This window comes from Glycine soja, chromosome 4 (assembly GCF_004193775.1).
Source record: "Glycine soja cultivar W05 chromosome 4, ASM419377v2, whole genome shotgun sequence".
NCBI classification, from domain to species: domain Eukaryota; kingdom Viridiplantae; phylum Streptophyta; class Magnoliopsida; order Fabales; family Fabaceae; genus Glycine; species Glycine soja.
In genome coordinates, this window is record NC_041005.1 from 33731028 (window position 1) to 33748165 (window position 17138).

Below are 17138 nucleotides of genomic sequence, written 5' to 3' on the forward strand. Positions count from 1 at the left end.
AAACCCCGTACCAAGAGGCTAGTCCGAGGTTTCCTGGGACGTTTGAATTATATTGCCATATTCATATCACAGCTCACTGCTATTTGTGAGCCGTTGTTCAAACTCTTACGCAAAAACCAAACCGACCGTTGGAATGAGGATTGTCAAGAGGCATTTGGGAGGATCAAAAAGTGTCTCATGAATCCTCTTGTGCTTATGCCACCAGTACCCAGAAGGCCTCTCATCTTGTATATGACGATTTTGGACGAGTTGATGGGATGTATGTTGGGGCAACATGATGAGTCCGGAAAGAAAGAGCGCGTTGTCTACTACTTGAGTAAGAAGTTCACGGCCTATGAAATGAATTACTCCCTGCTCGAAAGAACGTGTTGTGCTTTAGTCTGGGCGTCCCATCGCCTAAGACAATACATGCTGAGCCATACCACCTGGTTGATATCCAAGATGGACCCAGTTAAGTACATCTTTGAAAAGCCAGCTCTTACGGGACGGATCGCCCGGTGGCAAGTCTTGCTATCCGAGTTTGATATAGTTTACGTCACCCAAAAGGCGATAAAAGGAAGCGCCTTAGCAAATTATTTGGCTCAGCAGCCTCTCAATGACTATCAGCCCATGCATCCCGAATTCCCGGATGAGGACATCATGGCCTTGTTTGAGGAAAAACTAGACGAGGATCGGGACAAATGGACCGTGTGGTTTGATGGAGCGTCAAACGTTCTAGGCCATGGCATTGGAGCAGTATTAGTCTCTCCAGACAATCAATGTATACCTTTCACAGCCAGGCTGGGGTTCGACTGCACCAACAATATGGCTGAGTATGAAGCATGTGCCCTGGCCGTCCAGGCAGCGATTGACTCCAATGTCAAGCTACTCAAGGTGTACGAGGACTCAGCGTTGGTGATCCATCAGCTGAGAGGGGAATGGGAAACTAGAGACCCCAAGCTGATACTCTACAAAGCCTATATCAAGGAGATGGCTAATTCCTTTGATGAGATCTCCTTCCATCATGTTACCCGGGAGGAAAATCAAATGGCTGATGCGCTTTCCACTTTGGCGTCCATGTTCCAGCTGACGCCGCACGGGGATCTACCATACATTGAGTTCTGGTGTCGGGGCAAACCCGCGCATTGTTGCCAGGTGGAAGAGGAACGGGACAGTAAGCCTTGGTATTTTGATATCAAGCGATATGTTGAAAGCAAAGAGTACCCACCGGAGATTTTCGACAATGATAAAAGGACATTGAGGAGATTGGCAGCCGGTTTCTTCATGAGTGGGAGCATACTATATAAAAGAAACCACGACATGACTCTCCTGTGATGCGTGGATGCCAAAGAGGCGAACCACATGATCGAGGAAGTCCACGAGGGTTCATTTGGAACGCACGCCAATGGGCATGCTATGGGCAGGAAGATCCTGAGAGCAGGTTATTACTGGCTCACCATGGTAGGTGATTGTTGCGTCCATGTAAGGAAATGCCACAAGTGCAAGCGTTCACGGACAATGTCAATGCTCTGCCATATCGTCTGAATGTCATGTCCGCCCCTTGGCCTTTTTCCATGTGGGGAATAGACGTCATCGGGGCCATCGAGCCCAAGGCTTCGAACGGTCACCGCTTCATTCTCGTGGCGATAGATTATTTCACCAAGTGGGTCGAGGCGGCTTCCTACACCAATGTCACGAGGAGTGTAGTGGTCAGATTAATAAAGAGGGAGCTGATTTGTCGGTACGGACTCCCTAGGAAGATCATTACCGACAATGGTACCAATCTGAATAACAAGATGATGTAGGAGATGTGCACGGATTTCAAAATCCAGCATCACAATTCCACGCCCTACCGGCCAAAGATGAACGGAGCCGTGGAAGCAGCCAACAAGAATATTATGAAAATTATTCAGAAGATGGCAGTATCATACAAAGATTGGCATGAGATATTGCCTTTTGCCTTGCATGGACACCGAACTTCAGTATGAACTTCTACTGGGGCAACGCCGTATTCCTTGGTTTATGGAATGGAAGCGGTACTCCTATTTGAAGTAGAGATCCCTTCCCAGAGGATACTAGCAGAATCAGACTTAGAAGAATCGGAGTGGGCTCAAACACGCTATGACCAACTCAACCTTATTGAAGGTAAGCGCTTGACGGCCATGAGTCATGGGCGCCTGTAACAACAAAGAATAAAGAATGCATTTGACAAAAAGGTACGCTTGCGCAAGTTCCATGAGGGAGACCTTGTGCTGAAAAAGATGTCCCACGCTGTTAAAGATAGTCGAGGGGAGTGGGCCCCGAACTACGAAGGGACTTTCGTTGTGAAAAGGGATTTTTCCGGAGGAGCCCTGGTGCTTACCAACATGGACGGCGAGGAGCTGCCTTTACCAGTGAACTCTGATGTTGTCAAGCGATACTATGCTTAGAATCTGGGGCAATTAAGGATGTCGCTGCATGTTCTTTTATATTTGTGTGTCTTCTTGGTTTCCCCCAGGGATTTCCGTCCACTGTATATCTCTCGTCACAGTCTTTTAAAGGAAGAGAACATGAGTTTGAGGCTTCAGTCCTCGCTTTGGTTTTAAACTATGTGTTAGTTTGTGATAACCTGAGCCCTTTCGCTCAGTTCATGGGGTGCCCCAAGCGCTTAATCAAAACTGAAACTAACCAGCTTTCACTAATAAGATTATTGCATTTGAAAACATTCATGCATACGCATACGCATGCATATTTTTGTGATAACAGGGGCATAATCATCTTAGGCCACAGTTGGAGGTCGAGACAAAGCTAAAAGCAGAAACCAATCAAGCTAAGACGACGACACGATCACGATTTGGCACGCATTTTTGTTTCCTACTTTCAGGTACTTAGGAACGGACGCAAATAGAGGCTAGAGTCACCACCGACAGATCGTCATCCCTTCCCAGCTCGGGACAAGCGGAAAACGCCGCTGCAAGGTAGCCTAGTATCCTTTAAACTCACAGTAATTATTACTGTTGTTTGTTTAAAATAAATAATGGATTCCTAATCTACCTTGAGTGGATTTGAGTAAGCGAACACCGAGGGCCATGCTTATGTCCCCCTAAAAAAAATGGCAAGTTAGCTTGCCTGGGCGAGCAACCCCTGCACCAGAATATAAAAAAAACAAGGGAGGGGAACGTTTTTTGCACTCAAAAACTCCCCCCCCCCCTCATTCAAAAAGAGAGAGCTCACGGGACTCACGGTTTTTGCTCCCCCAAGCCACCTTTGGTTGCATTTTGCTTTCATTTTTGGTACTCCTACTCACTCCAACAAGTAAGTATCTCATCCTTGAGTTTTCCAGCTTTCCATTGGTGTATTTTGGTCCTCTTTTGGTGCTCTAAATTGTGGGAATGTGCTCAAATTTGTGGGGCAATTTTGGTTTGATTTCATGCTTGATTGGTTTGAATTGAGGGGTTGTAGGGGATGGCCTTAGGCCTAGGGTGCATCCTGAAGCAATGGGGCATGCCACATTGCCCCCACTCTCTTACTATTCATGCCTAAACATGCGCCCACCAAGTGCTCGGTGAAATGCCTCAATGACATATGAACATGGTTTTGTAAGGTTGGGATTGTGGGACTGTTTTATATATATAGGGACAGCGTAAAGGATTTGAAATGAGTGCCCAAATGCAATTCTAGGCTTAGGAACCCAAGCTTTTAATTTCAAAGCAAGGAAGCATGACTTATGCCTAGGAATCTAAATTTTGGTTTTGAATAGGCATGAATATTAGGACGTGTTTGAGAGGGTTTCTACTTGAATTTGGTTGCCCCGTGAGGAATACCTTGCACCTAGGTAGCATGGAAAATACCTTTCAACGGTATGTATATATGTGGATATAGGTAGCGCGGAAATGCCTTGCAAAGTGTGTGAGTATATGGCATAAAAATACCTTGCAAAGTGTGAATGAGTAGCAAAAATGCTTTTCAACATGTGCATATTTGTGGATAGATGGCATAAGGAGCCTTTCAAAAAATGTACCCGTGTCAGAAATGCCATGAGAATGCTTCCCAGATGAATATATGATGTGGAATTGCCCCTCAAGTGTAGATAGATGGCATGAAAGTTCCTTTTTCAAATGCAAGTGTGTGCGTGACGGGAGATTGGCTCTCGGATGTGCATATGTGTATAAATAATGTGAATGAAACAACAAAAATTTGTGTGTTAATAAAATACTTCAAATGTGCGTAGGTAGTTTGTGGTAGCGAAATGCTTAGGATATGAACATGTGTAATTTTGACACAATATTTTGAGCACGTGTATACATATTCTTTCCAAAATATATATATATATATATATATATATATATATATATATATATATATATATATATATATCTGTGTGGTGACTAGAATGTTTTGAATATCCTTGTATGTTGATAATATTTTACACATATGCACATTCATAAATGTTTTACATTAAGGAAATATGTGCACAAGTTTCTTCTAAATCGGAAAGATTAGCATCTCGTTTTTGTTTTAAAATAAGCGTTTTCTTGTAAACTAACTTTCCAAATGTTTGTCTTTGCAGGAAATGGCTCCGAGAAAGCTTTCCACAAAGCGATCTAGGAAGGACGCCGCGGCCGAAGAGACTAGTGCCGCTCCCGAGTTCGACAACCATCGTTTCAGGAGCGCTGAGCACCAACAGCGTTTCGAGGCCATCAAGGGATGGTCCTTCCACCGAGAGAGACGCGTCCAGCTCAGGGACGATGAGTACACAGATTTCCAGGAGGAGATAGCTCGTCGGCGTTGGACGTCGCTGGTCACTCCCATGGCCAAGTTTGATCAGGATATAGTTCTCGAGTTTTATGCCAATGCTTGGCCTACGGAGGAGGGCGTGCAGGACATGCAGTCATGGGTAAAGGGCCAGTGGATTCCTTTTGATGCAGACGCCCTCAGCCAGTTCCTGGGATACCCGCTAGTGTTGGAGGAGGGCCAGGAGTGCGAGTACAGTCAGAGAAGGAACCGGGCCGATGGATTTGATGAGGTGGCCATTGCCTAACTGCTATGCATACCAGGTAAGGATTTTGCCTGGACTGCTGCTGGGAGACGGGTGCGGATCATGCGCACCAACATGACTACGTTGACCCAGACATGGATGACGTTGCTGCTCAGCAACATCCTGCCCAGCGATCATAATTCTGACCTCCCTCTGCCGAAGTGTCAGCTGGTGTACGCCATCCTGACACGGATGAGCATCCATGTGGCTCAGTTGATCGCTGATGCCATTTATTTATTTGCAGGTATGCCACCTACCAGGCACCCTCTAGACCCAGATAAGTCTAACAGGGCCCTGGGGTTTCCAGCGTTGATCACGGGCCTCTGCCAGTCATTCGGGGTTTCCGTTACACCCAGTAAGGTGATCGGGCCGCCGATCACCTGAGCCTTCATTGAGAAGTATTGCACGCCTAGACAGGCGTAGGGTGATGCACCGCAGGCCATAGATGAACCGCCACCACCTCATCAGGCGGATCCAGCTGGGTCATTTGGCATGGAGCGGTACTTACGACACTTGGTTCGCCAGCAGGCGGCCAACCACAGGGCGCATGTGCAGACCCATGACAGGTTTTACCAGCTTAGCCTCAATCTGCAGATCTAGGGTTTCGCTCCTTTTCCGTGCCCTACTCCAGATCAGTTTAGGGCTGAGGTCGCATGGCCTGGAGATTGGCCCGAGGACCAGACAGAGGAGGCGCCCGCAGAGGCTCCCGGCGATGGAGAAGAGGCCCGCATGGATGAGGAGATGACGGATTTGCTCGACTTCTTGGGAGGAAGCGGAGCCATGTGACCGAGGTCACCGCATTTTTTGACATATTTGTTTTTGTTTTGTTTAGTTTGCTATTAACATTTTCTGTTATTGCCCATATTACTGTTGACATTACTATTTTCTATTTTGTTCATATGGTTGCTAATGTTACAATCATTATTGTTCGTTTCTGTTAGAAATTTTTGGCGTTATGGCCTTCAGTTATTTCGTCACCATTTTTGCGACTTACCATTTTCGTACGTTATTCGTTCACCTTGTGGTTAGACGTGAATAGGTAGTGTGCGCCCTCATCCGCACGACCTTTTCCAATAGGAAAAAAGAAAGGAGAGAGAGGAAATGAACAAATAATAAATAACTTAAAAAAGGGAAAAAGAGGAAAAAGAAAAAAGAGCAAGTAAGAAAAGAAAAAGAAGGAAGAAAAAAGAAAATAATAAGAATAAAAAGTTGTCTAGCTAAAAAAACAACATGCTCGTGAAAAGAGATGATTTCCAACTTTTATTTAAAGAAAGAATTCACTGATCATAACCAGTTTTTGAAAAAATGTGTATACACTTGAAGGATGAATGTTGTGAAAGTTTTTCGAACACCCAAAATAAGACTCGGATAAATGTGCATATTGATAAAAGAACATATTTTGGAAACACTGGGTTGACTAAAATAGAGAAAATGAATTATGAGCCCTAGCATCACATGACCAAAATTTTTTCGACACTTGAGTGTCCACATAGGTGCATGGATGACTAGTTTTGCATAAAATTTCCAGATCATCATTGTTGCATTTGTGTCATGGAAATAATGTGGGACATCCCCTTTTATCCCTGAACCAAACCAAACCCTGACATATATCATGTCCAGCCATTCTACGAGCCTTGAGCCAAAATCCCAACTCACCATAAACCTTGCCCTCAAAAGAAAACAAAAAAAAAAAGGAGAAAAGAAGAAAAGAAGAGAAAAGCAAAAAGAGAAAATTCCCAATCAAGGAAAATGGGGGAAAGCAAAAAAGGAAAGAGAATTCTCGATCAAAGATCGAAAGAGAAAATAAGAAATATGCAGAAAGATCTTAGGACCAGACAATATCTGAACAATACACATTTGTCACCAAGAAAACATGAAAAGAAAGGAAACCACGAACAAAAGTGGTTCTCTCCCTTTGATTACCAACCAAAATCCTGTGCGTCGGTGACTTGTTTGCCTCGCGCTAAACAAAAATAGAAAAGGAAAAAGCCAAAAACATTCAAATTCCCACAAAAAAAACACCATTCCCAAGAAAAAGTCCTACTAATCCATGATCACGCATGTAATCTTTGATTTGATAGGAAATGATTTGCAAGATCAAGTCATGGCATATCTATGGTTCGGAATTAGGATGAAACACTTACCTGTGTGAGATTGATACACTTTGAGTGATTTTCTTCTATTTTTGTTGAACCCAGCATTTCCTCTAAATGGTCATTTAGAAACGAAATGCTAACATCCAAAATCTCATTTGTGGTTATGAGAAGATTTCATCAGCATACTCCCCTTCCCCGTAGACACATTGTTTTTATCCGAAAAGTGTATGTTGCTCTGATTTAGTTGGAAGTTTTTCTCTCTTTACTAAAGCATGTTCACATTTTAGTGAAGAAAACACCGAGACTATTTTTAGTCTCACAAGTTATCCAGAACTACGTAGGTCTGAGTTCCTCATTGAGGATTCATAGGAGCAACAGCCTCGCTTTTGTCGGCCGCCCCCACAATTTCTGTCATACTGACACTGGAGTCACGTGACATGCGGAGATACCCGAGTGGTTTTCCGTAAAAACTTTCTTTTGCTATCTCTAAGACTCAAAGCATGATAGCACGCAGAGACTAACGTCGTCTTCTGCACCCTTTGTCAATCGCGGCCAACAAGCCTGTTGACACGCGGAGATTTACGTCATCTTCCGCGCAGACTGATTCTGTCATACTAACACTGGAGTCACGTGACATGCGGAGATACCCGAGTGGTTATCTGTAAGAACTTTCTTTTGCTATCTCTAAGACTCAAAGCATGATAGCACGCAAAGACTAACGTCGTAAAGACTAACGTCGTCTTCTGCACCCTTTGTTAATCGCGGCCAACAAGCTCGTTGACACGCGGAGATTTACGTCATCTTCCGCGCAGACAGATTCTGTCATACTGACACTGGAGTCATGTGACATGCGGAGATACCCGAGTGGTTATCCGTAAAAACTTTCTTTTGCCATCTCTAAGACTCAAAGCATGATAGCACGCAGAGATTAACGTTGTCTTCTGCACCCTTTGTCAATCGCGGCCAACAAGCCATTGACACGCGGACATTTACGTCATCTTCCGCATAGACAAATTCTGTCATACTGACACTGGAGTCATGTGACATGCGGAGATACCCAAGTGGTTATCCGTAAGAACTTTCTTTTGCTATCTCTAAGACTCAAAGCATGATAACAAGCTGAGTGGGTAAACGCGTAGATACAGATTCTGCACCCTTTATCATTCAGGAATGACAAGCTGAGTGGGTAAACGCGTAGATACAGATTCTGTGCCCTTTATCATTCAGGAACGACAAGCTGATTGGGTAAACGCGTAGATACAGATTCTACGCCCTTTATCATTCAGGAACGACAAGCTGAGTGGGTAAATGTGTAGATACAGATTTTGCGCCCTTTATCATTCAGGAACAACAAGCTGAGTGGGTAAACGCGCATAAACGGATTATGCGCCCTTTATGATTCAGGAACAACAAGCTGAGTGGGTTAACGCGCAGAGACAAATTCTGTGCCCTTTATCATTCAGGAGCAATGAGGCGGGTGATAAACGCGCAGAGACAAATTTTGCGCCCTTTGTCATTCAAAAACAGCAAGTTGAGAGGTGGGCGGAGACAAATTATGGTCATTCCGCACACCTTTTCGCTGTCCAGAGGCGGTCTTGTCCGGTGGCACACAGAGACAAATTATGGTCATTCTGTGTCTCGCTGCCCAGGCTCGATCGTGTCCAACAAAACGCAGAGACAAATTATGGTCAATCTGCGTCTTGTATCAACCAAGAGGAGCAAATTCGATAGTATCAGGATGATGTGTCGGTACTGATCATTTTCAATTTTTTGCAGGTTCCGCTGACAGGGAGGTTCACTTGCCGAGTGGTGTTTCGCTCGAACGAAATTAGTGTCTTATCTTTACTTCCCTTTTATCTCCAATAAAAGAAAAGTAAAGAGGGGCAACTGTCATACCCTAATTTTGTCCGGGGACCATCCGTTGTTGGGATGCGACCCTCGTTTGACCACTTCGAGGTACTTGGCACCCATCGTTAGGAAATTCGTGAAGTTTCGTGACGTGCCGGAAGTCAAAAGAAAGCATTGTAGCACAATCCGTAAAGTTCCGCGACATGCCGAAAATTAAAAGGAAGTGTTAGTGTGCAATTCGTAAAGTTCCGTAACACTCGGGAAGGTGAAAAGGGGATGATTACGTAATCCGTAAGGTTTCATAACATTACGGAAAGAAAACAAGCATCGTTATGAAATTCATAAAGTTTTGTAACGTTACGGAAAAAGAATCACCAAAAAAAGGCAGGTGTACTTAGTAAAAATGGGGGTGCAAATAGCAACTAGGCCCACTTGGGCCTTCCAAAAAATTCCTCCAGAAGGTGGTTGCTTCTGGAGGAAGCAACCTAGCTCGCCTGGGCGATCTGGGTGGCAAGCATCTCCCCCATTTTCCTATATATAGGGGGAGAAGTGAAGAGGAAAATTGTTCATCCCTCCTGGTAATTCTAGAATCACTTGAAATTAGTGAAAAAATTGGTTCCGTGAAGAAAATCCAAGTCGAGGCGCTTCCGTAATGTTTCCATGGGTGATTTCGCGAAGATTTTCAGCCGTTCTTCGACGTTCTTCATTCATTCTTCGTCGTTCTTCGGTCTTCAATCGGTAAGTTCCCGAAATTGAACTTTTCAATTCATTCTATGTACCCTTAGTGGTCCTGATTTGCTTTCACGTGCTTTGATTTTCATTTCATTTACTTTCCGTACCCCCTTTTGACGTGTTTTAGTCATTTGCTTAAGTCATTTTCTCGCCTAATCAAAAAATAAAATAAATTTCCATCGATCATTTGAATTGTAATATCCGTTAATTTCTGTTAAAATGAAATCCTACCGTTCAGCCATGCCGTAACCACGTTGGAAACAAAAAAGAGGTAAAATAATAATATAATAATCAAAAACATCTTTTAGTAAAATAAGTAAAAAAAGAAAAATCAATCGGACGTTTCTCTTTGGGATTTTTCTTTCTTAATCGAATCGACTAATAACCAAAGTGAAACTAAGGATAAAATCAATTCATAAACCAAACTTTTATCATCGCCTAAAAAATCCATTTTCAAAGGTCCAACGCCTTGAAATGGTCTTTTCCGCTTTTATTGGTTAAATGTAGATTTCTAAAGGCCTAAAATCAACATGTAACTTTATTACCTCTTTCAAAAAATAAAGAGATCATTAATGGTCCAATGCCTTAATGTCTTCTCTCTTTTCAAAAGAATTGAAAGTTTGTTTAATGGCCCAACGCCTTAAATGACATTTCATTCAATAAAAACATATCTTACAAAAAGGTTAAAAACAACTTGACCAAACACTTTGTTCACAAAGAACTACGTAGGTCTGATTTCCTTATCGCAATTAAGGAATACGTAGAAGCAAGGGAAACACCCTCGTCGACCGCAAAAAGATAAAAAAAATAAAATGTACAAAAAGAAATAAAGACGTAAAAGGGAACATAAAAATTGAAGTCATGTTTGCACATTTAATTAAAGGCTGCCGTCTCTTGGGATGGATGTGTGGGGTGCTAATACCTTCCCCGTGCGTAAATACAACTCCCGAACCTTTCATTTAAAGTTCGTAGATCACGTCTTTTCCGGTTTTTCTGACGTTTTCCTCAAATAAACGTTGGTGGCGGCTCCGCGCGTATTCCTTGCTTGGAACATGCACCCACGAGTCACGCGTCGCCCTCCCGCCGAAGGGTAGGTTGCGACATATATATATATATATATATATATATATGTTTGCCATTTGCCGCTACGCCATCTGCCATATTTTTATGGCGGACTTTTGGCTTTCCGCCATGAACCGCCTTCCACCATTAACAACATTGTTTTGAGGTGCTTGAAAGAGTTTATTCAGAATTTTTCAAGTCTATTTACAAGTGAATTTGAGGGTATGTTTGCTCCCTAGCTGAGTTGCTAAGTATTTGTTTTTAGTTATTTAATTTATTTTGTTACTATATGCTTTTCATTATAAATATATTGGGACTTTTGTGGAATATATTTGTCACTTCTTTGAGAGTTTATGAGAAAGTGTCCATTGAAGGAACAGAAGATTCACATGAGGGAAGATATGATTTTGATGGTTCAGAGAAAAGCCTTGATTCATTTGTTATCCAGGTGATGATAACAGCAGTTTGTTGTGTTTAGCATGGTAATTATTTTGTATAGCAAAAAATGAAATTCTTCTGTTAGAGATATTTCCATGTCGGAGTTAACTGACTGACTTTCTGTCGTGAGTGGTGTTGAGTGTGTATGAAGTCTTATGTATGGTCATGTTGAGTGTGTGTGAAGGTTTGTGTTTCAGCTTTTTCAGAGGACAACTGTACTTTCTCATTGTTAACAGTTGTCCCTCTCTCTCTCTGTACTCTCTCTCTCTCTCTCTCTCTCTGTATATATATATATATATATATATATATATATATATATATATATATATATATATATATATATATATATATATGTTAATAGAAATCTCAAATTCAAAATTCGAGCGGGTTCTTTGTCCGTCGCCGCCAAATTCACCAGCGAGTTCAGGGTTGGTTGCGCCTCGAGGAGCGTGACACACCCTTACAGGTCACGTGGCCAGATTCCCAGCCACGCGCCACCACGTGCCGCCACCATCTCCCGCCCATTCCAGCACGTGAAGCCCACGCGTCGTGATCTTCTAGGCACATTTCAGCCTCTGTTTCAGCGTTTGCTTGTCAACTCGTGGTTCCTCTTCTTCTTCTCCGTTAGGGTTTTGCCCTTTTGGTCAAAAATGGAAAAACTCGTGCTTCTACTACTGCAAAACTCAACTGGAAAAACTACTTGTCTTGGTCTGCTTCAGTGGAGTTGTGGTTCCTTGGCCAAGGATATCATGACCACTTGGAAAAGGGAGTTGGTGCTGTCCTGAACAACAAGAGAGCTGAGTGGGAGAAACTTGATTTTCAACTTTGTGATGTGCTATGGCAATCGGTTGAGCCAGATGTTTTGGAAATCTTTAGATCATTGAAAACATGTTGCTTCTTTTGGAAGAAGGCCCAAGAGATTTTTGCTAATGATATTCAAAGCCTATTTGATGCAAGCATGAGAGTTATGGCTCTTAAGCAAACCAGCCATGACATGATTGCACATATACGTAAAGCTTGAGCAGCAGTGGAAGAGCTGAAAAGATTTCTTGTGGCCGATTCGTTGGAGGAAGTGAATAGGAAGCTGGACAAGTTCTACATGGTTCTTATCTTGATGAGCCTACACTCAGATTTTGATCATGTGTGTGATAAGTTCTTGCTGGAGACCAAGTTTCGTCAATGGACTCTCTCATCACTAGACTTCTTCGTATGCCTCATGTATTGAAAGATGAAAATCTAGCTGATATTATGGAAACATCAGCCATGGTTGCACCTCGTGGGAGAGGATGAGGCTGTAATAAAAGAGGAAGCCACAGTGGAAGAGGTGGACGCCCTCAATGCACCTATTGCAAGAGGATGGGCCACACTCAAGAAAACTGCTATTCTCTGCATGGCTTTCCTGACAAAGTAGCACAGGTGTCTAAGTTAGAGAGATAAGAGTCTAGGTTCTCTGATGAGGAGTACCAAGAGTATTTGAAGCTCAAATCTGAGAAATCCAATAACCAAGCACAATCTTCCTCCATACCATGTTTTTCATCAGCATGTATCTCTCAATCTATTGAAGGTCCTAGTCCTTGGATACTTGATTTAGGTGCCTCTGATCATATTTCTGGTAACAAGTCTTCTTTTTCATCCATTTCCTTTCCAAAAATTCCTCACTTTGTTACTGTAGCTAATGGGTCCAAAGTTGCATCTCAAGGAAGTGGTCAAGTTTCTTTATCTCCCTCATTAAAGTTGAATTTCGTATTATTTATTCCTCAATGCCCCTATAATCTAATCTCATTAAGTCAGTTAACTCGTTCATTAAATTGCTCAATAACCTTTACTGCTAATTCTTTTGTTATTCAGGAACATGGCATGGGTCAATTGATTGGAGAAGGACGTGAATCACGAGGACTTTACTACTTAGAACCCAACTTTCCTGTGTCCTGTCTTGCAACTTCAAAACCCAAAATTTTGCATGATCGTCTGGGTCACCCAAGTCTACCAAAACTGAAAATGATGGTTCCTAATCTTAAGAATCTTCGAGTCTTAGAATGTGAGTCTTATCAACTAGGAAAACATGTTAGGTCATCATTTCCTCAAACTATACAAAGATGTAACTTGGCTTTTTCTACCATTCATTCTGATATTTGGAGACCAAGTCGTGTTACATGTTTTCAATATTTTGTAACCTTTATTGATGAGTCTTATCAACTAGGAAAACATGTTTTCGATATTTTGTAACCTTTATTGATGAATTCTACATATGTAATTGGGTTTATTTAATGAAAGACAGATCTGAACTTTTGCCTATATTCATGTCTTCTTTCATGAGATTGAGAATCAATTTGGAAAAACTATTAAGATTTTCAAAAGTGTTAATGCTAAAGAGTATTTCTCTCATGATCTATCCTCTTTTTATCTTCAAAAGGTATTCTACATCAGTCCACATGTCCTCATACACCACAACAAAATGGTATAGCAGAAAGAAAGAATTGTTATCTTCTTGAAACTGTATGTTCCCTAATGTTAAACTCCAATGTTCCTACACACCATTGGGGAGATGCAATACTTAATGATTGTTTCTTAATAAGCAGGATGCCTTCTTCTTCCCTTGAAAACCAAATCCCTCACTCAATTATTTTTCCTCATGATCCATTATTTCATGTTTCTCCTAAAGTGTTTGGTTGTACTTGTTTTGTCCATGATCTCTCTCCTAATTTAGACAAACTTTCTACTAAGGCCATTAAATGTGTCTTTTTGGGTTATTCTCGTCTTCAAAAAGGTTACAAGTTCCACTCTCCAATCACAAGATGATACTATTTGTCTGCGGATGTAACCTTCATTGAAGACACACCCTTCTTCTCACCCTCAATGGATTATTCTTCTTCTCTTAAGTAAGTACTTCCAATTCCTTCTCCTTGTCCACTAGGTAACTCTGACCAAAATGTTAGTGAAGTCCCATCTTCTCCACCAAATTCAACTAAAGTTGCTCCTCCACCTCTTATTACATATCAACGCATGACAAGCGAAGTTGGTTCTATAGTGCCTGAATTGTCTCCTTGTGATCCTCATTCTCCTCCAACCAATCCTCAAACCATGGATCCTTCTTCTTCCACTTCATCCCATCATTCTGATTCAGATTGGCACATTGCCATCAGGAAAGGTACTCGATCTACTTGTAATTCTCATCCTATTTATAACTTCTTAAGTTATCATCGTTTGTCTCTTTTATATTTCTCCTTTGTTTTCTCATTGTCTTCTCTTATTGTTCCTTCTAATATTCATGAGGCACTTGGTCATCCTGGATGGCGACAGGCTATGATTGATGAAATGCAAACTCTTGAAAATAATGGTACTTGGGAACTTGTTCCTCTTCCTCCTGGCGAGAAAACCGTGGGTTGTAGATGGGTTTATACTGTTAAGGTTGGGCCCATTGGTGAGGTTGATCAGCTTAATGCTCGACTAGTAGCTAAAGGCTACAAAAAATGCCTTGATTATTGTGATACTTTTTCTCCTATAGCTAAGATCACCACCGTTCGAATGCTTCTTTCTATGGCTACCATGCATCATTGGCCTCTCCATCAGCTTGACATTAAAAATGCCTTCCTTCATGGTGATCTTGTGGAAGAAATTTATATGGAGCAACCTCCTGGGTTTGTTGCTCAGGGGGAGTATGGTCTTGTGTGCAAGCTACACCAATCTCTCTATGGGTTGAAGCAATCTCCTCGAGCTTGGTTTGGTAAATTTAGTCATATTGTACAACTTTTTGGGCTGAAACGAAGTGAGGCAGACCGTTCTATTTTTTATTGTCATACATCTCCTGGAAAGTGTGTTTATCTAATGGTCTATGTTGATGATATAGTGATTATAGGAAATGATGCTACTAAGATCGTCCAGCTAAAAGAGCACTTATTCAGCCATTTCCAGAAGCCTAGGACATTTGAAGTACTTCCTTGGTATTGAGGTGGCTCAATCAAGAGATGGTGTTGTGATCTCACAGAGGAAGTATGCCCTTGATATTTTGGAAGAAACAGGCATGCAGAATTGTAGACCTATTGATAGCCTTATGGACCCAAATCTGAAGCTCATGGCAGATCAAAGTGAAGACCCCGAGAGATATAGGAGACTTGTGGGAAAACTCATTTCTCTCACCATTACAAGACCTGATATCTCCTTTGTTGTTGGAGTGGTTAGTCAATTTATGCAAAATCCTCATGTTGATCATTGGAATGCCGTTATGCGTATTCTTAGATATGTACAGAGAGCTCCTAGACAAGAATTGTTGTATGAAGACAAGGGTAACACACAAGTATCTGGATACTGTGCTGCAGATTAGGCTAGTTGTCCCATGGATAGGTGATCTACATTAGGATATTGTGTTTTCTTGGAGGGAATCTTATCTCTTGGAAAAGCAAGAAACAAACTGTTGTTGCTTGATCCAGTGCAGAGGCTGAATATCGATCTATGGTTATGGTTACATGTGAACTTATGTGGATTAAGCAATTTCTCCAAGAGTTGAAATTTTGTGAAGTTGTACAAATGAAGTTATACTGTGATAATCAGGTAGCCCTTCACATTGCCTCAAATCCAGTCTTTCATGAGAGGACTAAGCACATAGAGATTGATTGTCACTTCATTCGAGAGAAACTATTGTCCAAGGAGATTATCACTGAGTTCATTAATTCTAATGATCAGCCAGCAGATATTTTGACTAAGTTCTTAAGAGGAACTAGGATTCAGTCTATATGTTCGAATCTTGGTGCATATGATTTGTATGCTCCAGCTTGAGGGGGAGTGTTGAGTGTGTTTGAAATTTAATGTATGCATGTTGAGTGTGTGTGAAGGTTTGTGATTCAGTTTTTTCAGAGGACAATTGTACTTTATCATTGTTAACAGTTGTCCCTCTCTCTCTCTCTCTCTCTCTCTCTCTATATATATATATATATATATATATATATATATGTTAATAGAAAGCTCAAATGTGTGGTGAGTGTGTGATTTTTCCCACATAATTCAAAATTCAAGTAGTTGTTTCTTCAATCTCCTTTTCAATGGCTTTTCAATCTCTTTTATGTTATTTAGTTTATGGCAATGCCTGCCTTTGCAAATATTTGTCAGCTGGGTGATATATTACAGAATATGGTTTTCTATCTTGATATCTCTATTCATTGAAGCCCTTATCCTTGTGAATTCTTCATAAAATTGATTTGTTATTATCTTCTATCTGTTTCTATGCTTCTTATCAATGACAAAATGGAGAAACTTAATAATATTATCCAATAGAAGGTAGTAACATACCCACTAGTCAATCAACATGAATTTTGGTAATAAATGTATAGCTCCATTCTTTGTATAAAGGTTTTCTTTCATATAAGACTTCTATTTCCTCCATTTATTTGTGTATTCCAGTAAGTTTTTAAAGAATGGGATGTTTGAATTTGCAGCTTTGTATTGCCACTGAATGATGCAATTAAGCAAGGGTTGAGAATATTCATCCATAATTTGGGAAAAGATAAAATTAGAGTGCCAAATACACCATGTCAGGGAGATCCACCAAGTCTGTCATCAGTGTAACCTAATACCATTAAGACTACAGTAGGAGTGTTGGAGGCAATGGTCTCTTGGAGTTTTTGTAAATACACCTAATATGTTTAACCAAGACATCGATTCCCACCTCAGCGGCATGATTCTAACACAGCTGAAAAAGGGGTGCCATGCATCTTTGTCATGATTTCTGCAGAATGGTCATCGGACGTTGTTAATTTCCACATTTTGCTTCTTAAGTTATTCTTTGTTGGCAGTCTGTCTCGGATTAATCTTCAAGCAAAGAATGAGGCTTTACTTGGGATTTTTAACTTCCATAATGCAGTAAACACTCCAACCTGATTTTCATTTGTCGAATCCCTATCAAGCAACATGTAAGCATTTCCCACTGTATATCCCCTACTTGAATCTCCCTCCCAATTCCAGGTGTCTTGTCG

The 17138-nt window shown here is 41.4% G+C and overlaps 1 pseudogene; it reads left to right on the top strand.

Moving 5' to 3' along the window:
* The window catches only part of LOC114410756, a 210811-nt pseudogene that overhangs the window by 73784 nt on the left and 119889 nt on the right, over positions 1-17138 (top strand).